Source organism: Pongo pygmaeus, chromosome 9 (assembly GCF_028885625.2).
Source record: "Pongo pygmaeus isolate AG05252 chromosome 9, NHGRI_mPonPyg2-v2.0_pri, whole genome shotgun sequence".
In the NCBI taxonomy this organism is placed as follows: domain Eukaryota; kingdom Metazoa; phylum Chordata; class Mammalia; order Primates; family Hominidae; genus Pongo; species Pongo pygmaeus.
This window is the reverse complement of record NC_072382.2, coordinates 21,082,032-21,108,958: the sequence shown is the minus strand read 5'-3', so window position 1 is coordinate 21,108,958 and position 26,927 is coordinate 21,082,032. Positions and strand designations below refer to the sequence as shown.

Sequence of the window (26,927 nt, the reverse complement as noted above, 5' to 3'; positions counted from 1 at the left end):
TACACTATCCATATGTAAAACATATATAAGTCTGAAATGCAAGTTTGATTTCTTCATGTTAAGCTGGTTAAAAGCCACTTAGTTTGTTTCTCACATACATTTCACACTTCTAACTAAGGTACTCAAAATTTTAACTGTATTTGCTTAAATTTTTAAAAGATAGATTTGTTCTTGAAAAATATATCCAAAACACCTAAGTTAGAGTAAATGAAATTATTTTTGCTTTTAGAGGTGTTATATTATCTTGCTAATATAATGTCATACAATTTTTTGTAAACTGAAGATTGTTCACCTCTCCAGAACTTCATAGGTAACTGCTCTAATTAGAGCTGGTAAAGAAACAAATCATCCAGATTTCTGATATGGTTATAATATTTTAAATATTATAAATAAATCTAAAAGCAATTAATAATTATTTCAATACCTTTTGTAAAATATCTGAAACCCTTGCAATATGAAGAATCTATATTAAACGAACAAAACTTGCAGAGAAAAAGTTTAATACTAGATCATGTTTTAAATTAGGCTAAAATTTAATTCACCCTACTACAAATTTCAAATGATTAAGTTTATAGCCTGTGCTCAATCATAAATTTTGATAAGGGACTAGAATAGCACAGATAATTGTCATTCAAAGACACTTTAAAATGTCACCTTACCCAGAAGATTCAATCTCTTCTCTTCCCCTACTATACCAAGCTGATAGAGGCCCCAAAACTGAGTTTTATACACCACTGGCTTTACTGCTTTTTACCTACCCTTCCTAACTTCCAACAGAAAGCAAGTAAGTTTGAAATAAATTTAAATGCAGATAAGTGGTTAGAAGAAAAAGCAGAATCCCGCTTGATAGGTTTAGTCCTTGGGGCCCCAACATCTTAATAACCATCCCTCTTGTACCCACCTCTCTTACCCTCTCCTGGACATTCCTCTAGCTCTTTTCCTTTTACTCTCATGGAGCATCAATTTTCCCGTCATCATTACTGGATCATTTTGTTCCTTCTATCTTAAAAAATAATAATTTAAAAAAAAAACCCTCTTGACTCCATATCCTTCTCTAGTTATTGTCCCCGTCTAGGCTTACATTTATAGCAAAACTCCCTGAAAGAGGTAACCGTACTCCCTCTAATTCCTCTCCTCCCATTCTCTATTGAACACAACCCATTAGGGCCTTTGCCTTCCTCCATTCTTGTGAAGATCACCAATGATTTAACAGTTGTTAAATCCAACAGAAAACAGTCTTCACTTCCTTGACCAGTATCTTTTGACCCACTGCTCATTTCTTCCTCCTCGAAATTTTTTTTCTCTTGACTTCCGGGAGACCATCCTCTCCTGATTTTCTTTCTCAACTCTCTGGCTACTCTCCTTGGTTTCTTTTGCTGGTTCCTCCTTGACTCCAACACCTCAAAATGTGGAACTGTCCCAGGACTCAGTTCTTGGAACTCTTCCCCTTAGGTGATCTCACACAGTCTCATGGCTATAGAAGGATCTACACACTGGCAATTCCCAATGTTTATCTCTAGCACATATCCTTCCCCTGAATTCCAAACTCATATACCCAACTGCCCACTCAACACTGGTCAAATAGGTATCTCAAGTTCAACACATCCAAAACTAAACTCCTGACTACCTCTCCCCTAACTTCCTCCTCAGAGTCATTCCCATCTCAATAAATGGTAACTCCACCCCCTCAGAAGAAAAAATCCTAAGTCATCTTAAGACTCTTCTGTTTCCACACTACACATCTACTCCAACAGCCAACCATGTGCCTCTACCTTCAAAATATATCCACCATGACCCCTTGTCTCAACTCTCCTACCACTTCCCTGGTCCAAGTCCCCTTCACGTTTCACCTGGATAATTGCAACAGCCTCCTAACTGGCCTCCCCAATTCTACCCTAGCCCCGCTAAGGTATATTCTCTCGCGAGCCAGAGTAAGCTTTTCAAAATCCAAGACAGATCTTGTTACTCCTCTGCTCAAAGCCCTCCAGTGGCTTCCCATCATACTCCGAGAAAAGATGAAGTTCCTTTCAATGGCCCACAGGCACTGAGTGATTTGGGCCTCTGCCACTCGAAGCCGTCCCATCTCCCTATCACTCAATCCGTTCCAGCAACACTGGCCTCTTTTCCGTACTTCAGACCCTCCAGGCAAGTTCCCTTCTTGGGGCTCTGGAACATTCTTTTCCTCCAAATATCTTCATGGCTCACTCCCTCAAATTATTAAGGAAATCTACAGCAGTTGCAGGAGCAAAAGAATACTAAAATAAAGACTAAAACTATAATCAGAATTGTTCCGCTCCCCAACTTTTACTTATGCTCTTCCTTATAACAAGAATAATACCTTTTTACCCTCTCTCTAACTATCCAAATCTCACCCACACACTAGGGTCCAGATAAAGACTCGCAGATTAACAGAGACCTGCTCAAACCATCCTAATTCCCAATTCAGCCTTTGTTTAAACTCTTAAGGTGTTTATCCTCTTTCTCATTCATTTTCAAATTTAACCACACACTGCCTCACATTTTAATCTAACCTATATGACATCTCCCTAACTAGAACACACACACACACATACACAAAAGAATAGAATACCTTGTACAAGTAGTTCTCAATCCTAGATCAGGATAACACATAAAACTTCAAAAAATACAGGTTCACAGGCCCTACCCTTAAAGATATTGAATATATTATGTCTTATTTAGAACCCATAGATCTGTATTTAAGTTCCCCCAAAAGATTCTAATAGGGAGCCAGGATTAGAAACCATTGCCTGCCTTACAGTACTCTATTTCCTTCAGTACCTAGGAAAGTAGGCCTTCAAACAGCCTAAAACTAGAATGGACACCTCAGAGGGCAGATCCATACCTTCATTTCACGGAGGAACAGAGGTCCAAGAAGTCCAGATGACTAGCTAAAATCTACAAAGATAATGACAGGCAAAGTTCAGCCTAAAACCCAGATTGATTGCTCTCAATCTAGGAATCTTTCCATTAGACTGTACATAAATAAATGAAAGTAATAAAAATCCACAATTCACAGATGGGTGTAGTAAACACTGATTATCTATTACTTGACCAGTGGTTGTAGTGTCTAAGTTCTAAAACAGTGCATATTAACTTCTATATGCTTGAAAAATGTTAGCCACACTAGCTAATAAAAGACTTTGAGGCCAGAGGGTAATTACAGGAAGGCTTTTAAGTAAAATAAAAAACAAAACAATTTTTCTAAGTCTTCTTACAATATATACAAAAACTGTTAGAACCATTTTTTATGGTTGAGAAGAAATAGCAGAAATAAATAGAAAGAAGAAATCTTGCTTCCTCACTCTATAAAGTACAAAAATTCTTATTCACAAGCTTCCATAGCTCTCACAAAGCTGTTTTCTGAGTCTAATCATCATAACGAAAACTTAATTATAGATCAGACTTAGTAAATCACTCCATATCCCAAGACAACTCAAACTCTATCTGAATAATCAGTTAACCTCAGGAATAAAATTCTTGTCATTAACAACAAAAAAACAACTCAGGTATCTATAAGGCATTATAAAAGAGTTTGAGCTTATTTTGGTGTACAGGGATTTAAGGAAGTGCCTCCTATTAACACTAATGGGAGTTCTGGGTGTAAACCATAAGCACCAAGGAGGAGGATCAACGCCCAGCACTGCATCTGTGAGAACCCTTTCTATTGCACTAACCGTAACTACTGGGAGTTGTTCGCTCAGAAATGGGATAATAGACCCAAACTCCTATGTCTCTAAAGCACAAGATAATTCAAATAAAAGTCACTAAGAAAGGTCAATGCTAGATACCAGATTTTAAAAATAAACAAGAAAAAGTTAAACTAAAAGAACAATTAACACATTAAGAAAATTTTATAAAATAGCATCAACATACACAGAAGAAATTAGTAAATTGCTAGAGAAAAATATCTCACACAAAAATAAATTCAACAAGATTAAAACAACCAAATTTTAAAAAATTAAAGCACAGTGAACCCAACTATAGCCAGAAGCTTATCCAGAGAAACACATACACACAAAACAAAACTCAACTCCTCCCTGATGGAGCCCTCAGTATACTATAGTCCTTGCTTTAAACACAGAAGAAAACTCCTGCTGCACTGATAGCCAAGAATAATCAGAGTACTTCCAGATAAATGGACAGTGATCACAAGCTGCTGAGGACGAGCAAAACTAACTAAATAAAAATTATAGCACCTTATTGTGTTCCATCTTGCCTCACTTCTCAATATAGCACTGCTGTACTCACTAGGCTGGAAAATGAGCAGGTGCCTTTCAGGCTACAGAAAAATTAGACACACACACACACACACACACACACACACCCCCTAAACACAAACACAAACACAAAGGGAATGATACTCTTTCACTTGAAAGGGCTTAAAAAATGCAAGGCTTTGCTGCAGGCCTAGAAAACTCAGAGTAGGCCTTACCGAAGAAGTGAGAAAAAAGCCAAGGTTTATTCCAAATCCACATTTCAAGCACTAAAAGAATTAACATTTATTTCAGTTAAAAGGTTTTGGCAACAATCCATTTTTTAAAAAGGAAAGAGAAATTAAGATTTTCCCTGTTTCCAGCCTGAAAGAAAATTAGAATCTCTTCTCTCTCACTATACAGGTTTAGCTCCACAACACAAATAAAAAGGAACCCTGACTTTAGGCCTAAAAACTAAAAATGCTTCCATACAATTTACATTTTTAAAAAAATCTTTGTAGTCCAACATATTGATCCTTTCTCACCACTGCTATCCTTAATGAACATTTATCTTTTTATCAGTACTTTGAAATGTCAATGAGAAGCGGAAGCAGCTACAATACACTAGGAATTTTAACTTTTGAAACAAAAACCACAAAGAAACAGGAGTCTGAAACATGCCTCAATCACGCTGATAAGTAAGTAGTCCTAAAACTTGAAAGTGAAAGCAATACAGACCTCAAAAAGAAGTTGTTTGCTTGATATTAATGCTAGCCTTTAAGACCAAAAATATGTTCTGTTACAGAAGACTGAAATCAGGGCTTCCATTAACCTTGTTTAAAAAAAAAAAAAAAAAAATCCCATGAGCATGGATTTTTTTTCCTAAGTCTCTTCATCAGAGCAGCATGGGGTCCCATTAGGCACCCTATTTTACTTCCACCTTATAAATAACGTTAGCTATTCGCTATTTCCATGGAAACCAAGTAGAGAGAAACCCACTTAAATGAATATCGGTTAAAAGAATAAGTTTTATTTTAGAAAGGTTTTGCTGCTATAGATGAACTCTTCTGGGGAATACTACAAAGTCTTCTTAAGTATAATTTTTAAAAATATATCTTTGGTGTAGAGGGAACTTATTAAAGGTCCTGTTAAATAAGTATACTCCTTGCACTAAATGATAGATGCCAAATAACATCATAACATTAAAGACACATTTTCAATGCACAGGGGTTTAAATGCACAACTTCCACTAACTATGCTTCCCCATGCATTGGGGTGGAATAATTACACCTATGGGTCTGATTTAAACTAATGCAACAAAATAAATTCAGAAATAAGGCTACCATTACCTTGTAGTGACTCCTAATGAACACGCCCCACAACTGCAGGCATAGGTACAACTTACAGTGCAAAGAAGAGCAAACAAGGGAGCACGTAACAAGTTTCTAACCACTGTTACCACGTCTAAAGATAGCAGGTAGTCAAAAGTACCTCCTCGACAAACCATTTTATAAGTGAAACAAGCATTCCTTAACCAATACACACATTCGGGTTAAATAGAAATAGAATATGCACAAGAAGGAAGTGTGGAACAAGACTTGTGACCTGCAACTTTAAGCTGACTTATATATTGTCCTGCTTATGCTAAGAAACGGCGGTCCATACAACCACCACAGATAAGAAAGTGTACATAAAATAAAATGCAACTCCTAAGAACACAAGCTCAAAACTAATAATCTCAGAACTTCTAAAAGCAGAAGGAGTAAGAAAAGCTAAAATCTTTCCAGCAGGCATGGTTCTTCATTAAGTTAGTGGTGGCTCAGACATCTTCAGTAAGTTAAAAGACAAATGAAAATACTATCCTAAAAGGGATTACCAGTATTAAACTAACAATGTATGAAAAGAACATTCTCATACACAGTTTTCCTTTGAGTATACCAATGTATCTAACTGTAGTGCATGTTTTGAAAACACAAAGTTACTTTCCTGTTATGTTTTACACACTATAAATAAAGATTGGCAAAATGCTGGTAATTGTTAGTTAGGGAATAGGTACGTGGGGTTATATTATTCACTCTATTTTTATAAATGTTTTTAAATTTCCATAATAAGAAGTTATTTAAAATCCTATAAAGGCTCTTGTCTCAAATATTTTTCTCTATGTATAATTAAATAACAGATGAAATGCCTGGTATAGATCTTAGAAGCTACTGAACTGATTGACTGATTGAGACAGTGTCTCGCTTTGTTGCCCAGGCTGGAGTGCAGTGGCATGGCACAATCACAGCCTCACAGCCTCGACCTACCAGGCTCAATCAATCCACTCAGCTCAGCCTCCCTAATAGCTGGGACTACAGGCACATGCCACCGCACTCGGCTAATTTTTGTATTTTTTGTAGAGACAGGGTTTCGCCATGTTGCCCGTGCTGGTCTCTCTTTTTTTTTTTTTTTAATACGGAGTCTCGCTCTGTCGCCAGGCTGGAAGCAGTGGCGCAATCTCGGCTCACTACAACCTCTGACTCCTGTGTTCAAGCGATTCTCCTGCCTCAGCCTCCTGAGTAGCTGGGATTACAGGCACGTGCCACCATGCCCAGCTAATTTTTGTATTTTTAGTAGAGACGGGGTTTCATCATGTTAGCCTGGATGGTCTCAAACTCCTGACCTTGTGATCCACCCACCTCGGCCTCCCAAAGTGCTGGGATTACAGGCATGAGCCACTACACCCGACCAGAAGCTACTGATTTTAAATCCAGCACAGACATTAACTCAACATGTAACCGTAATTAATTTCCAAGTTTTATTTTTCTTACCAAACAATTATGTTAACAATTTAAAACCACTAAGAGAAATCTAAAAAGGAAAGTGTCTGCTACTTTGCAACTATCAACCAATGACATGTAAAAAGATCAATATATAATAAGGCATCAGTCGTATTCTGTATTTACAAATCAAGGAAAGAAAGCCTAGTCTTCTCAATTAATAAATCAAAATATTTTAGCAATTCACAACACCAAAATTTCCATTTTTTAATTCTCCAATTAGGTCCACGAGACTAGAGAGCAATCTAATAAATTAATGCTTATTTTAGTTAAGTAACATGCCTGCCTCTTCCTCAACTTTGCCTCTATCTCACCCCAACCAGAAAATACAGCAATTTCTGAGGTAAAAAGGTATTTTTCTATTCTCTCCCTTAGTCCAGATATAAAGTATTTTACAAATATTCAGTTACTGTGCAAGTGATTTTAAGCTATCCATTCTCCAAATTCCAACTGAGGGCCCAAAGTAGGGGGTATCCCCACAAACTGTCAAAGCTTAAGGTTTTGATAATAGCTCAGTATCTCCCTGTTTAAAAACTAATAATTACAACGGTGTTTTGTTTTTAAGAGAAATAGAAATAAAACAGTGGTGCTAGAAGAGAAGGATGAACAACAGGCAGGGGACGGAAAGAGACCATCGAGAGAGTAAGCAGAGAAGCAGGAAAGGAAAGGCAACAGAGGGAGTCTGGGCAATCACCGGCGGCATCTCTACACAGGAGCATCACCGGCTGGACAGGGTCCTGCAGAGCTGAAATGGGACTGCACCCCCGTCACATACAGCACCACTTTTTACAGATTAAGCAGGGACAAACTGATTTTCAAAATTGTGTAATTCTTTAATTCAACCCCCAAACGCTTGTAGAATCTCTTTCTAACACATATTTATCAAAATGAAATATACTTCTAAACTTTCTACAATTCCATTCAACCAACTGAAACAACTTTTACAAATTCTGCAAAGAGCTAAAGTAAACTTAATACTATATATTTGCTATGCTAATTTTAAAACTATAATGCTTTACTTAATGGTCACTCTATTGCAAAGTAAGATTACAATTATTTAATTGAAAGATAACTATACAACCCATTATAAAATTGCTTAGTTTTAAAAATATCTGTCGAGCCAAAGTACAACACTTTATTTTTTTAAAAACTCGTTGGAATTTCTCCTCAGAAACGAGATACAATGCTTTAGGAACAGGGACAAAATAAAATATACACCAATTCACCTATAGTAAATACACCTATTCACCTACTAGACCTTTATCAAATGGTACAGCTGGGTTAGTGAGAACAAAAAGTTAATAGGAGCCATTATGCTACTTTAACTTAAATTCTTGCTAAGGGTAACATACGCCATATTCAGAATGTTTTGGTAAGCTATTACAAATACATTTATTGAATCACAGAAAAAACGTTATCAAGGATCAAAGACCCAAAACGTTCAGATCCTGATCAGTAGTGAATGAACAAAGTTAATTATATTTTACACTTAATGATCTTTCCCCTTACCTCATTTACTGGTTTCACTTACAAGACAGAGAGATACGTAAGACAGATACATACATACATTCTAATGGATATATTAACTCAATTATTTACCCCAAAACCCCTCAAATCTGAGGAGATCATTGTACCTTTTCTCATAATCAACTTGTTCTCAGGCTCAGTTTCCAGGCTCAATATAGGTAGCTTATGACAATTAAATATAGAAAGAAAATAACAGTTACCATAAGAAAACATCAGGCACCAAATGAGAGGAAATTTCACAAAGGCAAAATGCCCAAAATCAGAAAGCAAATAAACTGTGCCCATCATTATTAGAAAGCATTTGTATGCCACTTTTATATCTCTGGGGTTCTACAATTGTTTCCATTAGTTGTTACACCCAAGCATGAGTTCTCAAGGGTTAAATACACACAATTTGTCAGACCCAATGGACTGACCAGCTGATGAGTATTTAAGACTTGAAAGTTACAATGCCTAGTCTACTACTGACTTGATTCTAAGAGACCTACTATAAACTGCATCAATATCTTGGCGCTGGTCTTACCAGCTGTTGAGAAAAAAAAAGAAAACCTTATATCACTATGGGTTTTAATAAACATTAAATCCCCTAAAATATTTAGCAGGCTTTGTTAAAACTGACATATTCCCATGTATTTTCTGTTTTTCCCAGAGGTATTCACAAATAAGAACTCATTAGATAACACTTTTATCATCTATACTCTTTATCACCATGCATTTCAAGGGAGAAAAAAACCTCTCCAGCTAAATTGTTCCATATTTACTCTTTTCCCATAAACTTTTAGTGGGACTGTAATAATAACAATAACAATGATAAGAGCAGCTATCACGATTGAGTGTCTCAAGATTTCCTCATTTTATTGTCACATGAACCCTAGGAGGCTGGTATTACCATCTCTGTATCACAGATGAAGAAACTGAAGTCCCAGTGACCAGCACAGTGGTATACAGCATGTATGTGATACATCTTTATTGGAGTGAGCTTAAATAATTAGTCCAAGGTCACACATTAAACTTTAAGTGGTTATACTGAGATTCAAATACTGGAGTCAGATGCCAAAGCTCAGGCTCTTATCCTAATACTTGTCTCAATCCTTGAGAAGAGAAGAAAGGAGCAGAAAACTAAGCTTAAGTACCATTTATTTAGTACTTACTATGTGTCAGGCACTTCTACTAGTATATACATTAACTCACTTATTCCTCACAACCACTTCATTTTATTCAAATTTTACAGGTGAAGAAACTGAGGCAGAGGCAGAGCAGGAAGTCATTTGGCCACAGTCAGAGCTAATACGTGGCAAAGCTAGGATTTGGGCCCATGCAAAGTGGCTCCTGCACTAACATTCTTAACCTCTGTGTTCTACTGACATGCTATAAACTCCCCTTCACTCGAATTACATGAAAACAAAACTTTTAACCTTTTTACCAAATTACTAAATTGTAAGCTTCACTGAGAGAAAACTAGTAGTGCTTTCCAAGCATGTGCGCCAGACGTCTTTACAGGCACACAGGACATGCCCCTGATGATTAGATCATTGCACGACTCAGGAAGTAGCACACTGTAAATCTGGTTAAGAGCCCCCAGCCCACCTTTCTCCACACTCAGACCCACATTAACCAGGAACTGCAAGAAATGGGCAATTCAGAGACGTCCCTGTGCAATCTTCTATAAAATGAATGTCACTCTGAAAATATCCCAGTGTGTACAGTACCCTTCCATCACCCCTTCTTCTTCCCAAACACCATAAAAAAAAAAACAAAAGGAATGAATGAGTCTAAGCTACTTAAAAATCATAACAAATGTCCAATGATAACTACAAATTTAAATGAGAAAAAAGCAAAATTCTCATAATTTTGTAACTTGTCCAAATTTTACATTTAAAAAGCACTAGGCCTCTTTGAAAGACTCAATTCTTAGACTACCTTCTTATCATAAATGTGCCTTGAAGGACGCAGAGAATTTTTGCTTCAGATTCTGAATATCTTGATAGGTGTATTTAAAACAAAAAACATGACTATTGCAGTATAAGTTATTGGGCTTTTTATACTAATATCTAATAGCATGACAATGTATTTAATTACACAAATATAAGTATTAGGCACAGATTTAATATTTGTATATTAACACATAATACACAGAAAATAAATACAAGGAACAGGACTGGACCTAAAGGTACTGAGAACCTGACACAATGAAAACAGGAACTATTGCAGCTCCCTCCATTGACATCGTAAAGTTGCCACATTTTCTGGGCTCTCTTTTGAATTAATGTGGCATCTGTTCCAAGTACAGCATGCTAACATTTTACTAAAAGATATTTTCATTCTACATTTGTATCTGATTTGCTTTTTATTTGAACTCCTGTTTTATTTCAATGGTCATTATTTCTGTATACCAAGTTGTCAATTTGGCATTCCTAATCTATCTCCCCTGAGCACAAAAGGGTGGGGGGGAACCATCAGCTTAAAACTCTCTAACAGCAATAATTACAATATGTTTTGCATATAGATTAAATAAAGAAAATAAACAGCACAAAGATTTTTGTAGGCTTTTTAGTATCAAGTCCTGATAAGTTAACGGCATCTGTTCCTTTCAGAAAAAGAATTCTGCTCTGAGGTGTTGGGGGTTGGGGGAAGTAAACAAATACTAAATAGAATAATTCAAGTTACAAAGTTTGGTCTTCAAGATACGATGATTTCAATAATTTGCACATATCCAACTCCATCCACTGATAATTGCTTTTTAAGACATCTTCAAAAATGCTGCAGCAACAAGCCAAATACAACCACTTGTACTTAACATGCATGCTGCATACTCCACAATGTTACGTCACATCAGGCACAGAGAAGACGCTTACCAAGCTATCCTGCATTCTATAAACTGCCTAACAACAGAAAAACGCACTGCCATCTCAATGGGAGTAGAAGCTATCAGGGCAGGCAGCCCTTTCCCTTTTGGTCAACTCTGAGGAAAACAAATAAGGTTTATATTTCTGTCTTTCAAAGCTCACCTCTCTCCAGGCCTATACTTTCAATCCTTCAGCCTTTCACAGAAAGAAAGGCTGTTTCTTTAAAATTAAAAAGCTGCAAAAGATCACTCCAACTTAAAAGTCCCACACCTTTTACCAACTGTCCTCCAGCTGTCCCCACGGCTGCCTCTTCTGCAGGAAGAATGGCCTATCTTGAGCACTCGTCTCCAAGTGGGTGTGGGTACCCTGAGGAAGGGAGCCACTGGGAAGAAATTATTACAACTTATATTTTAAAATCTCATCCTTCTAAAAATTTCAAATTTCCTATATGTTTGATAACATGCATAAAACACTAGTTTAGACTATCATACATTTAACTGGTAACCATAATTTTTAAAAGTGTAGAGAGTACTGGTCAAGATGACTGAGTCTAGAATAAAAAAGGAAAACTAGGCTCTACCACTAACTTAGTCAAATTCTTGTCTCTCAGTTTCACCATCCATAACATTAATTGAGCCCTCTGTACATTATTAGACTAGAATGAACAAGAATAAAATACTCTGTAGGACATGGTCTGAGCCACTCAAAAGGAAAAGCATATTTATGAATGCTACCAATGAGAAAAACTAAACTTGGCTTGTAAAAAACATTGACTACTCTATAGTTTAAATAAACTGCTACATTCTACCAGGTCCAATTCTTAGGATTTTAAGGCAAGGCTTCAGCACTTCGTGGATCTAAAGAAGCATAAAGCACCTTAGATGCAAGGAGTGTATTCTAGGATTAGAAAGGCTTTTTTAAAAACTTCTATAATGAAAACTTTTTATTACCTGTGTAATAAAATTTTTTAATTTAAAAATTACAAAGGTGAATTATGACTAATGATCTTAGCAACAAGTTAAAACTCTCAAAGCTGGAATCAAAAGAGTTCTATTTAATGTAGATTATAAGGCCTTTAGCATGTCTTTCTAAATATAATGCCAGAAAAAATGAACAGCACTCAAATAACTTACTTTTTTTTTTTTTTTAACTGCATTAAAAAATACTGAGTTACCAGCATAGCATTTGGTAGTGGTTGACTGAGTAGGGATAGGTGGGGATGAGGTCAGCCCACACTACTCACATGAAGTTGTGAAGACCAGGACTAATTCCTATGCAGGGTATCTTTACACTGATTAAGCAGTACTAGTTTGAGTTTCTATTAATTAAAATATTACATGTATTATCTTGGTTTTAAAATCCTACTTTACTTTTTTAATTTTTTCTTTTTTACAGGTTTGCCCCAATTCTTGCCTACTTTACTTTGTAAATGTGAAATAAATGTGTCCTAACAACCTGGAAGAGAGATTACCAGTTTTTTTTAAATGTTATCTGAAAACACAATTGCTCTCTTTATAAGTAGCTACTAGAATAAACTAGAATCATTTAATTCAGAAATGATGCCTCCTAAATTACTTATATAGGACAGAAAACAATGTTGTCATTTTAAATTGATTTTTTTTTAAGTTTTAAAAATAACAATGACCATTTCCGAAAGCACGAGGTACAATCAATCTAGGGCATTAGGTTTGGAATCTTAATGTATAAATCTTACCCACCTCTCTTCCTCCAACCTTACTCCCACTTCCCACATGAGCCCTGTTTTCAAAAATAAACAATTTTAAATAGTCACCTGGAAAAAAGTAAACTTTGAGAGTATTATGGTATAATTAAACTTCTTTAAAAATGTGTGTGTGTGTGTGTGTGTGTGTGTGTGTATATATAAAATACATATGTAAATGCGCAGGAAAAGTTTAAAAGTAGGATGGGAACGGAATGACTAATTTTCTACTTTATACATATCTATATTGCTAGAATGACTTTCTAACTTAGATGCACAGCTTTTGTAATATTTCTTGAAAGGACACTTATCTAACACTCTAAAACGTTGATAGTTATATAAGGACTGACTGAAATAGTGAATGTAAACCATTTGCACCTACTAAAAAAATGTATTAAACTAACTTACACCGTGCTTTATAAAGTGCCCAACTTCCAAACTTTAAGAAATAGCTATTAGACCCCACCCCATGCGACGCACTACGCTTGGCAATGGATATACAAGGATAAACAAAGCAGGCACTGTCCCAAATGTCTTCATTTCCATCCCATTCCAATGTTTACTATTTTCAAACTATTCAACCTAACCCAACCAAAATCAACATGAAACAGCCTCAAAATGATACACTGTAGCTGTGGCCATTTCAGTAAACTGAAAACTTCTTTAGTAATTCATTTCTAGGTTTCTATGGGAATTACATAGTTTAGTATAGCATTTTGGACACTTAAGAGCAAGGGCTCAGGAATCAAACCTGGCTTGAATCCAGGTTGTATCATTTGTTACCTATGTGATCTGAGGGAAACCTCTACTTCCTCATTTGTAAAATGGAGGTAGGATAATAATAGTAAATCCTCAGAATATTGCTGTGAGGATTAAAACTAAATGAGATCCTATGTGTAAAAAGGCTTAGCACTATACATAACAAACACTCTTTATTATTGATGACAACAGATAAACCTAAGGTACAAAAACCATTCACAACTTGTCAAACATTTAAAATCTGTCATTTCTCCAAAATGTGTGTATGTCACTTCTCCAAACACAAATATATATATTTATGTAAGTTTGTATATTAACACATAAAAATAAAATTTGCATAGTTAATAAAATTTTTAAAACACAAAAGCTCATAATTAAAATTTTTCATTCCCATGACAACACACCAGTACATTTATATTTATAATATACACACAAATATATCAATGTGTATACTGTTAAGAACTACACCATAAACACACACGTAAACACATGTCAAGAATTTGTCTATTGGGCCAGGCGTGGTGGTTTAGGCCTGTAATCCCAGCACTTTGGGAAGCTGAGGCAGGTGGATCACTTGAGATCAGGAGTTAAGAGACCAGTCTAGCCAACACGGTGAAACCCTGTCTCTACTGAAAATACAAAAATTAGCCAGGTGTGATGGCACACGCCTGTAGTCCCAACTACTCGGGAAGGCTGAGGAAGGAGAATCACTTGAACCTAGGAGGCAGTGGTTGCAGTGAGCCGAGATGGCCCCCCTGCACTCCAGCCTGGGCAACAGGGCAAGACTCTGTGTCAAAAAAAAAAAAAAAAAAAAAAAGTACTGGTCTATTGGGAGCAGGGTGGATCACTAATTTTTTGGTTCTAACTCATTATTTAAAATTGTATAATATTAATATTATTAACATGATACAGACAAATATCTTAAAACCCAGCCCCTTATTGATTAAAAATTCAATTTACATACACAACTTTAGTAATATAAAGTACATTCATGAGTATTATCTTATCTAATCCTTTTAATATCATAGTGAAGCAGGCCCTTATTATTATCCCCATTTTACCACTGGGTAAACTAAAGCCCAGCAAGGATGAACTTCCCAAGAGTGTACAGCTACGTGACAGGAGTACACTTAAGACCAAGTCTTCTGACATCATCACAACTGTTTCCTTTATACTGGCCTGGGGCATTTCATTAAAAAAGAAAACTGTGTTCAATAATTTAGGTGTGTCAAAGGTCTCTACACTGAATCCACATGGCTGCCCAGTTTTACTCTCCTTATTTCCTCTCCTGATTTCCAACTTTAGTATTTCAGTAATCACATGGGTACATATAATGATAAAAATATGGAATGAGAATTCCTCCAAACCTGATATTTTCTATATTGGCCCATTAACACCAGGGACGATTTTTCTCCTTATATTTAGCCCTTTGTATTAACTCCTTTGTAACTGCTGAATTTATTTCACTTTAATATTAGGTCTTGAAAAGACAAATTGATGTAATATAAATAAAACAGCTTATAAAGTAGAAGCATATCAGACCAGATTCCATACATTTTGGACACATCTAAGGAATCTATTTAATGTCTAATCTATATATTAACAATTTTTTTTTTTTTTTTTTTGAGACAGAGTCTTGCTCTGTCTCCCAGGCTGGAGTGCAATGGCACAACCTCAGCTCACCGCAACCTCCGCCTTCTGGGTTCAAGCGATTCTCCTGCCTCAGCCTCCCGAGTAGCTAGGATTACAGGCACCTACCACCACGCCCAGCTAATTTTCTATTTTCAGTAGAGATGAGGTTTTCCCATGTTGGCCAGGATGGTCTCGAACTCTTGACCTCAGCTGATCCACCCGCCTCGGCCTACCAAAGAGCTGGGATTACAGGCGTGAGCCACCGCGCCTGGCCATATTAACAAATTTTAAATCACAACTATGTCGGGGGGAGGCTGGTATTATTACAGCGGATTGGTTTGCTATATAAACAAGTACTTTAAAAAATATTTCTTGGGCGAGGCGTGGTGGCTCACGCCTGTAATCCCAGCACTTTGGGAGGCCGAGGTGGGCAGATCACTTGAGGCCAAGAGTTAGAGACCAGCCTGGCCAACATGGTGAAACCCCATCTCTACTAAAAATACAACAATTAGCCAGGCATGGAGGTGCATGCCTGTAATTCCAGCTGCTCAAGAGGCTGAGGCATGAGAATTGCTGGATCCTGGGAGGCGGAGGTTGCAGTGAGCCGGTATCGCGCCACTGCACTCCGTATCCAGCCTGGGCAACAGAGCAAGACTCCGTCTCAAATAAATAAATAAATAAATAAAACTAAAGGCAGAGTTTTCTTAAATAAACATGGTAGCCCTCAGCAACAATATTGTAAGAACTTCTCGCAAGAGAAAAAGCTGGAATAAGATACTGGCTAAGCAAGTAAGAAAGGCACTGCCCTGCTTCTGCATACATTCAAACTAAGACATATACATTGCAGCTTACGCTTACATTTTCCAATATCCTCAGGCATCCCTTTCCCTTCTCAAACAGCCAAAAGGGACCAGCTATGCAAATAAAAATACAAGTTCAAGAGCCTAAAAGAAGTCAGCGTCCTAAAAGAGAAAATTAATGTAAAGACTTAAGATTTTTTGAAACTACACTTTCTTTCTGGGGCTGCTTACTGGCCTCCAATACATCAATCCTGTAACACTGTGAACTACAGTGATAGATTGGTACATGCTTCTAAACACAACAGAATTTTCCCAAGGTTACATACACCGTAACAAAAGGGGCATTTTGCAGCATCTTATTTTCCTTAATCAACTAGTTTGGATATTCTACCAGTGCAAACATTGTAAACAATAAATTTTCATTATCTTTTGAACTTTCTGAAGTCAACCAAAGGCTTGTGGTATAGATGCAATGAGTACTAGACAGGCAGAGCTGAATACTAGTCAAAATATTCAGCTACTGGTGTGATAGTCCTTTTGGGGGCATATATCACTTAGGGAGAAACTGAGGAGCAAGGACATTTTACGCACAGCAAAAACATTCTCAGGAATTTGTCACATCATTACCATAAGCCAAAAATCTCAAGGTCTTAGAACAGCCTGAGCTTCTGATCAAATTATATTGTAAAAAGAGAGGAAAAAAATGTGAAGTGTGCTAGTCTTTAAAATAACAGTAACTACTACTACTACTGCTGCTGCTAATTCTAAACGTTTACTGAGCCCTTATTATGTGCCAAGCACTGTGCTAGGCACTGTCATAGATTTTAACAGTTAATCCCTGCAACAACCCTCTGATATTAGTTAATAAAATTAAAGTAGAATCCTCACAACAAAATTTAAACTTTCCAAATAAAAATATAAATAAGTTATTAAAGACGTTTCACCTCTTTCTCTGCCTCAGACTACATTTTCAAGTACTAAATTTACACTAAAACCACATTTATTTTCAGGAATTCCAGTTAAAGCGTACAGATATTCAAGATATTGACAATTATTACAGAAGAATCACAGAACTCTGAAATTAAATACTGACACAGAAAACCTTCCATCCAACCTTACGGAATAACTATCCCCATTTAAAAAAAAAAAGGAACAGCATATATACCAGGCTTGATAATAAGAGGCTTCTCATGCCCACACTAGCAATCAATGATGCCATAATTATAAAGAGATCTGTATCACCACATGCATAAAAATAATTTACATCTGCTAAGTCAAGTTTTCAATATATTATTTTGTGTGTAAACCTTATAGTAGCTGACAAAAAATACAATAAACTAATCCAAGGTAAACTAAAACACTAGGTTGTTTCTGAAGACTCACTTTAGAATTTCAGCAGCATAATAATCATAATATTAGTAATCAAACTACTTAGCAGAAAGTTCTTAGAGGCCTGGGAAGCTGTGTATAAAATGGAGCAGACAAGAGGGAAGGGTTTTCCGTACTGTTTAAATCAACTACAGGTCCCAGCATGCAGTGCTCTAATCTGAAGTTAAGCAAAAACTGCAATGCATACTGGGACTTGTAGTAAGTAAACCACGTTATCACAGCAAGTTTCAAGAAAGTCTGAACTATCTAGCACAATTTGACTATATCTTATTATCAGAGTCTAATCAAATTTAGATCAAATTTATATGTTCTCTGCTGTGGCACACAGTTTCTCTAGCACATACTGGAAAAAGTATCAATATTCAGATCAACATTTTCACATTAGAAAAATCTTACGTAGGAGAAGCACAGAAAAAAATGCTTAAAAAGCAAAAAAACTTGATGTAATAAAAAATACAATTTTTGAAATAGTTTTTTAAAGTTTGAATGGATCCATTTCAACATTCTCTAATCCTCTCCCACAAAAAAGTTTAATTGTTTTGGCCAGACGCGGCGGCTCACGCCTGTAATCCCAACACTTTAGGAGGCCGAGGCAGGTGGATTACGAGATCAAGAGATCGAGACCATCCTGGCCAACATGGTGACACCGTCTCTACTAAAAATACAAAAATTAGCTGGGCGTGGTAGCGCACGCCTGTAGTCCCAGCTACTCAGGAGGCTGAGACAGGAGAATTGCTTGAACCTGGGAGGTGGAGGCTGCAGTGAGCTAATATCGCACCACTGCACTCCAGCCTGGTGACAGTGCGAGATTTGTTCTCCAAAAAAAAAAAAAAAAAGTTTAATTGTTTTAACAGGTTGCTTTTTAACAATTATTCAAGATGTATTTTATAAATAATTTTTCTTGAAGAAAATTCTCAGAAGCAAACATTCCCCATATTCTAATATTGCCCACCAGGAAATAATTTTTATAGTAATATGCACACACCCCATCACAAAAACAAACAAAAAATACTGAAGTTCTGCTTTTGTCAAGTCCTTACTCAATATTTATGCCCTCTATTCCTCACCTCTAATTCCCTACACACACACACACACACACCCCCACACACACACTTCTAGAAAGAACACTTAGAAAAACAGTATTCCAACTACAAGCCCACTTCTCTCATCCACTGACCTCTTCTGAAAACACAAAAGATTTTTTAAGCTATCAGTAACACGTCCAAACACAAGCTGGTAAGTTTGAGCTAGAATTTACATATAAACAGTTGCTACACACCCTCCTATTTTCTGCAAGTCTGTGGAAGGAGGCTGGGAAAGAACTAAGTGCAATCTGCATCAGGAGGCCTAACACAGGTGGTGGGTTATTTTCAGGCAACAGCACCTTCACAAACATGTTTTGGAATATAGTCCAAGAAATTCCTAACAAGGAAAGATAAGCTGGCACACAAATTTAACGCAATCCAGCTAAAAATCATCTGCAACACATGCTACTACATTTCACCATAAAAGTGACGGGCTACTATAAAGGATTTGAAGCTTCATCAATACAACATACTGTCCATAAGGCCAGAGATAGCAGTTGCCATGGTTACTATCACCCACTTTTATCAGGAAATTATTGTCATTACCCCAAAGTTTTGGGTACTTATTTAAAATTTTTAAAAACACACACACAATTTAGGGTTCTGACTGTTAATTGAGTGAAATAATCAACTACTGTTTGATTTGTAAGTATGTCGCTTTGGAGATGCACATGGTTAACAATACTTGGATCTGCAGCAGAAAAAAAATCAATTCCTTTCTGCTGCTCCTTCTCAAGTACTGACAGTTTGTATTCTCAATGCAGCCAAAACAATAAAACAAAACCCATCTTTTTGGCTTCTGTGTTTAAGTTATTTTTTCCCCTAGGCCCACAAACAGAGTCAAAATAAAGCCTAGATCATCAACCTGTTAGGCCTCATCCCCTTCCTATCCCTTCCATACTGGTTCACTTTCTTGACTACTTAGAAAAGCAGAAAACATTTCTGTAACTGATTCCAAAGTATAGAAAAGAATAGTTGCCTTCGACTGAGATATTTTCACCAAAGTCTTTTTTATTTATTTATTTTTTAAGGCAGGGAGAGGGGAGAGACTTGCAGGGTACTAAAAGGGAGAAGTGGAGGAGTATTCAAATTGCCACACAAGTCTAGTGTAAGAAAGTTGCTTTAGAAGAGTCCAAGGGATGGCTGAACCTCACATATAATTTCTAAAAGGGAAGAGTTCACCATAATTTTAAGACTGAATTGAGGGACAAGTAATAGAAAAGTTATTCATAAAAGTCTACTTCAACATTTTCACAAAAGATAACTATTCAAAAATTTAACACACATGTAAGAATTACAGCAAAGCCTACAAAATAGTATGGCCACATATACACACAAACATACAAAGTAGAAAACATAAGCTATTTAAGAAATAATTATCTACAATAAATTCAATGCAATGTTAACATATTATCTCTTTTTTAAAAAATTGCAAAGCAGCGAAAATATACACCTGAGAAAATTAATGTGATCAAAACGTTAAAGAATTCTTAGGCCTACAAAAAAAGCCCATGTACAAAAGCTCTTGAGAAGACAACATAAATCATTAACATTTCCCAGCACAAAATAATATGAAAATTCAAACATGTTTCAAGAAATCAGTTCTAGATATAGATATAAAAGAATTCCATTAAAGGTCAGAGACCTAAAACTTTAATTCCTTCCCTTCTCTCTTTGAATAGTAATTAAATACAAAAGCCTTCAGCAATAAAATACTAAGGATACAAAATTTAAAAGCACATTAATATAAGCTTAACTTCAGTATGTCTTCACAGAAAGCTTTAGTATTCACTGTCTGTAGGATGAAAAAGTTAATAACACCCTGAGAGGTTTCATTTTTATCTAAACAGTTAAATGTTTTTCTCACCGTTCACAGAAGCAAGTTTCTATATTTACTTTCTAAAGGGGGCAATTTCAAAAGAATAGTCACTTCTAAAATTTAAGATACTACACCTTTTGATAGGCTCATAAACACAGGGTTCCTAATTATCTATATTTTACTTTAAAATGTTTCTATTCCAAATTTGTGAGCAGAGTTTATAAGAAAGCTGAAACTCAAGGCTTTAAACTTTTGGGTCATTTTTACACAAAAATATTTCAGTGCACTCCTCTAGATTTGAGTAGTCATTTCCTTGTGCGTCCTTCTAAAATAGAAAAACAAAAATGATATATCCACATATACCTAATACTAACACATACAGATATACATCTTTTTCACTGTGAAACAAGCTTGAAAGCTTTAGGAAGTAAGAATTTTTCAGAAAGTTAGCAGAGTCAGTCAAAACATTCAAAACTTGAACCATGACATCTGTTACTCTGTGTCAATAAGAGTCTATAGAAGAATCAGGGAACTTACATACTCACTAAAATCAACTACTATCACATCACATCAATGGAGAAATGAAGAAAAACTGTAATAGGGGACATACAATTCACAGGATCTTTAAAAGGGAAAATGATCTTTTTTTTTTTTTTAATTATGAGAAACTAGGCAGTATTTTTTCAAAAGCAGCTTCAAAACTATAACAAAGACATTCTTGGTAACCACAGCAGTATTTAAAAAACAAAAATTTAGGCCGGGCGCGGTGGCTCACGCCTATAATCCCAGCACTTTGGGAGGCCGAAGCAGGTGGATCACTGAGGTCAGGAGTTCAAGACCAGCCTGACCAACATGGTGATACCCCGTCTCTACTCAAAATACAAAACTTAGCCGGGCGTAGTGGCAGACACCTATAATCACAGCTACTCAGGAGGCTGAGAGGCAGGAGAATCGCTTGAACCTGGGAGGCAGAGGTTGCAGTGAGCCGAGATCACGCCATTGCACTCCAGCCTGGGCAACAGAGCGAGACTCCGTCTCAAAAAATAAAAAAATAAAAAAACTATAGTGTCCAGGGTGCACTTTAAATATATTACTTTCTCAACTGATATGGAAAAAGTTAGCATTTTAAGACAGAAGCTTCTGTCCATGTATTAATTAGTTACCTATCTCAACAACTTAATATCTGCATGCTTTCTTACCATTTATGAAGAACTTTTATATGTATTATCTCATTTGGTCTTACTGAGAAAACAGTATTTTGCCTACAAAATAGACAAAATTCAAAGCAGATTTATCAAACTTTCTAGCATCCCCAAATTTTTAAAACTTTGACACAAAACTTTACAAGCAACCACAGTGGCATGATATTTCCAGTGATAATCAATTCACCTAACACTAACAGAGTTTCAAAGGACCATGTGCTGTAAATGCTATGAAACTGTTAAAGTAGCTATATTCATCTTGATGCAGTTACTGTTATATCAACAATGACCTACCACTGATAGAACTTGACTTACAGTTCAAGAATCTCAGTCTTTGCAGGCTAACTTAAGTACATCAACCATATGTATTTATAAAGCTGAGTGCCTAAAAATTGATCTATATTAAAATCATAGTCTGTAAATCCGAGGGGAAAAAACTACAAGAAGTCTAAAATTTTTTCAACACACTATCCCCCTTTCCAAAATCTCAACTACTCTATATCCTATTTGTATTAATATTATAGGGATGATAACAAGGCTTAAAGCCCTAAATCATACCAACTACTTTTGTTTATAACAATTACAAATAATTTTTTTAAAATATGTGCTCAACACCCCACTCATCAACACAAGACTAATTCCCCTTCCAAATAAAATAATTCTAAACAGTGCTCTGTACCAAGGCCCAGAATCCTTAAGCTATCCACAATCACACATCTACTTTGTATAGTCAAAGACTTCACTTTCAAGTAGCAAACATAGTTTATGAATGGAATTTTTAAATGGACTTACTCAAAATCTTTCTGGAACTTTAAGGTGTTAATCCTGTTGCTTAGCTGAAGCTAAGTAGAGCTGTAATAAGTAGCAAGACCCTCAAAATTCAAAAATTTCCTTTATCTTGCTGTAGCACCTCCTGCTGGATAGCATTTAGAGGTCTTCATGTAAGCAGAAGAAGAGTATTTCAGAGGCAGCTCCTTCCAGACGACTGAATAGGAAAAAGGATGGACCCTTCAAAGCTAAAAGAAATAGGCCCCATCCATCACTTATACCTTCTAAAAATACAATTTAGCCCAGGTAGGTGTCTTTTTCATCTATTACTACTCCAGTTCCACAAAGACTTGCCTCAGTCCAAAATACAACATGCTTAAATAAAGCCTGCAAAACTGTCTAAAAACTAAGTTAAAAAGCATTCAATAGCACCCAAGCAAAAAACTTTATTATGGGCAGCCAAGCAATGTCAGTCAAACTGCAAATACTATTATGTTACCAAAAGCAAAAGTCTGATGTAAAAAAAAAAAAAAAGCCCCTGGAATATTCGTAACATGTTAGCCAGATGTTTGTGTTTTGAGAACTTTGTGCACTATTACTATGCTCTTCACTTAAGGATAGTTGTACATCTACAAACGTTTTAAGTACAGAAATTTTTTTATAAGCATTAGCATAACTGCACACAAAATTTCCTCTTTGCCATGAAAAGATAGGTCCTGGGATTTGAAAATGTATTTTTCAGACATTTTTAATGACCCCCTAAAATAAACTAGTTTTAAGCCCACAACACCGATTCCATAAACAAGTGAAGACAGAAGAAGAGAATAAGAAGGAACTTACCAAAATTAAAATGAATAATACTATTTCCAGTAAAAATGTAGTAACAGTTTCCAACAATGCTGTAAACCAAATAAATTGTGAAACTTAAAAAAGGAAGGAGGGGGCCAGTCTTCAAAGACCAAAAGCAAAGCTGACCTATTTATTTCTATTGCTTAGAGTGAACACCAGATGTAAACAAATATCATAAACACTGAAAAGTATGCTTACATGGTTTAGCCTCAATTTCAGTACCCTTACCAGGCCCTCAATAAAGCTACAGATGTTGGTGAGAACTCGCTCAAAAAGGAGCTAATTCCAACCCCTCGCCTTAAAGAATCCCTATCAAGTGAACCTGTGAAAAGACTTCCTTCCCAGAGTGCACAACTGCTTTAAAAAAAAAAAAAAAAAAAAACTTTCATCAGCCCAAATTAATCTGATTCTAATATTCAACTATCCATTATTTATATATAAATGTTCTTCCCTCTCTAACTTCCCCAGCTCGAGCATCTACATTCCTGACACCGACTATTAGCAAAAATGCACAACTCCTTCCCCAGCTATGGGGCAAATCTTTGAAATCCGAAACACAGCCACAAAGTTCACTGTCAAGGCCAGGTGATGAGGCCCACACATGCCCGGACCTTCACTCAGATTTGAAATTCTAGAAATCCATACTCCCAGAGACATCATTTTAAAAACAACACAATGTGGACGTGCAGAGTGAGATCCTCTACTTCCAGACCTAAACAAAGAATATTTCAACATATGACCGGAATATGATGACACCAGATTCACCAATGAAAACAAAACCTGCCGACCATTAGCAGTCGTACCCTCATCACAACTCAACTACTTAGAAATCACTCTCGGCACATCTGCACCCGACAACCGGCCTGTGGCCTTCTCCGGGGGTGCAAGCCACAGACAAAGTTGAAAGAAGGCGTTCTCCCCCGGTGCCCAATCTCGATACCAACCCCTCCCCTACCAGGGCCACCTTGCTGCTACCCACCATCGCGAACGTGGTCAGGGGGAAAAAAAAAAAAGAAATCCTAACAGCACCGCTCAGCAGAATAAAGAGACCAAAGAGAGGATGACGAGAAGTGTTGGGAACTGCGTGCACGACGGGGCTGGACCAAACGGAAAGAGTCCCACTCCGCGCGCCCCTCCCCCCGGCGGGGGCGCGGGCGGGGGAGGGGCGGCCGCGGCCCCTCTCGGAGCGGCCTGTCCGCCCCGGCCCGCTCGGGGTCCCGGGGGCGCCCCGCGGCCGCCAGCGGCGGGGGCGAATGCGAGAGGGCCGGCCCCGGGGTGAGGGGTGCAGGCAGACTCTCCGGAATAACAAGTTGCAGAAGAAGAAGAATAAGCGGAATTTCCCCAACGCTGCTCCGGCCACCCAAGACAAATGCACCAACACACTCACACTCACACACACACATACACAAACACACACACACTCGGGCCCGGCAGCGTCAGCAGCCGCAGCTTTTTTTTTTTTTTTTTAAACCAGATCCCTCAGTCACCAAACAAGATGGTTTTCCAAAAAAAAATTTTTTTTAATTAAATAAATAATCATAATAAAAACTTCCCCCCGACAGCATCCCGGGGTGGGGTGGGGGGTATGGAGGAGCCCCAGCTACCTTCCCCGGGCCGAGGGACAGCCGAGGGGGGGCGGGCGAGGCTCCGTGCCCCCCGCCCCCGCCCGCAGCCCCCGGCCGGCCCCCCGCCGGGACAATGTGACGCCCCCTCCCCGCCGCCCCCGGCACGCCGCCTCTGTCACCCGCTCCGGCCCTGCACTCTGCGCCCAGGCTCCCGAGGCTGCTCATAAACTTACTTCCAATTTATCCTGGGGAGGGGTGGAGGGCAGAGGGGAGGAGGGGGGGGAGCCAAGGTTTTCCCATTGTCTTTTTTTTCGGGGGGGGAAGGTATGGGAAGGGCACGCAGGGGGGCGCCCCGAAGGGGAAGTTATTGCTCAAATCTCAAGTTGACTGAGGGGTCCTGACGAGAACACCCCCCTTTCCCTCCTCCCTCCCACACACCCCTCCCCTCCCCCTACCTCCCCCCACAACAAACTCCAAGCAGGCAGCCCCTGATCCTCCCAGAGACAAACACCAGCGACAAGACAGAGGGAGAGAGGAGAGAGGCAGAGGGGGAAGGGGGAGGGAGGGGAAATAGAGCTACTCCAGAAAAAAAGAGAGAGAGGAGAGTGAGGAGAAGAGAGAATGGAAAAGCTGGGATACTGCACCCTCCTGCTGCTGGCTGGCTGTCCCCCCTGGCAGCTGGAGGCAGGAACTCTGAGCAGGAGAAGCAGGAGGAGGAGGAGGAGGGAACTCTTCTTCATGGGGAGGGAGGGAAGAAGCTGGAGCTGCTGCTGCTGCTTCTGCTGCTGCTCTGGGCCTCTCGCACTTTTTACATATTAGTGTGTTAAGATGGTAGGTTGTTCCCTTCTCCCTCCTCCTCCTCCTCCTCTCCTCTCCTCTCTCTCACTCACTCTCTCTCTCTCTCTCTCTCTCTGGGCTGTTTCTTTCCTCCTCTTCCCCAGGCAAGGGGGGGTGGGGAGGAGGGGGTTGGGGGGAGGAACTGGATCCTCCTCCTCCTCCAGGAGGGACACACACAGGCCCCGGGCCGGAATCGGGAGGGGGGAATCAGAGCAGCAGGAGAGAAACTGTGGGAGACAAACAAGCCCAACTCTTCATCCTCCTCCTCCTCCTCTCAGCAGCAGCAGCGAGCACCACCAGCCCATTCACCACCCGGCCCCGGGCCGCAGCACCTCCGCCGCCTCAGCCCGGGGATCCCTCCGCCCAGGCCCAGACACACTCGCCCGCGCGGGAGCCCGCCGCGCGGCCCCGCCGGCCCGCCGCCGCCGCCGCCGTGCGCGCCCCCGCCGCTCCCGAGAGCCGGGCGAAAGGGACTGGGGCTGGGAAAGCGGGGACGAGGGTGAGGGGAGAGGAGGCGCCGGGGGAGAGCGGGCCGCGGCGGGGAGGGAGGGGGCCGCCGGGCGGAGTGGTACGGCGGCCGGCCCGGGCCCCCGCGCCTCGGCCCGCGGCTCCCGGGACGCTCGGGTCCCCCCACCGGGGGCGGTGGGGCGGCGGCGGGGGGGGGGCGATGGGGGCCCGCGGCGGCGCTCGGGCGGGCGGACTACTTGACGTGTCGGTGCGGCGAATTTATTTCACTTTGCCTAAGGAACGGGGTGTGCTGCGGCACCCATTGCCTAGGGAAAAAACCCGGATGTAAAGTGAGTGAAACTAAACTAGAGTGAAGTAGGGCAGCGGCAGCCAAACTCCAGTGCAGCGGCGGCGGCGGCGGCGGCGGCGGTGGTGGTGATGGGGCCGAGCACCGAGCGGCGGCGAAGGCGGCCAAACTCCGGGGCCGCCGCAATCCCGGGCCCGTGCAGCGCCGCAGCTCGACTCCCGTGCAGCCGCAGCCGAGGCGAGGCCGGAGCCCGCGGCGGCCCCCCCAACTCCGCGGCCCGAGCCCAACTCCCCCCTCCCGCCGGCGGGAGCTGCAAAGGGGCTCCAGAGCGGCCCCAACTCC

The 26,927-nt window shown here is 39.2% G+C and overlaps 1 protein-coding gene across 44 annotated transcripts in view; it reads right to left on the bottom strand.

Annotated features, from left to right (window-relative positions):
• PHF21A (PHD finger protein 21A) overlaps positions 1-26,170 on the bottom strand; it is a 194,287-nt gene extending 168,117 nt beyond the window's left edge. For 14 of the 44 annotated variants that reach the window (XM_063670940.1, XM_054440429.2, XM_063670943.1 and 11 more), the window contains exon 1: positions 25,639-26,170. The gene's annotated coding sequence lies outside the window, so the exon portion shown is untranslated. Of the gene's footprint in view, positions 1-659; positions 15,444-22,604; positions 24,997-25,449; positions 25,534-25,638 lie in introns of those variants that run through there. The other 30 variants (XM_063670928.1, XM_063670934.1, XM_054440431.2 and 27 more) reach the window with 28 other exon arrangements.
• Between the last annotated feature and the right edge of the window lie 757 nt (positions 26,171-26,927).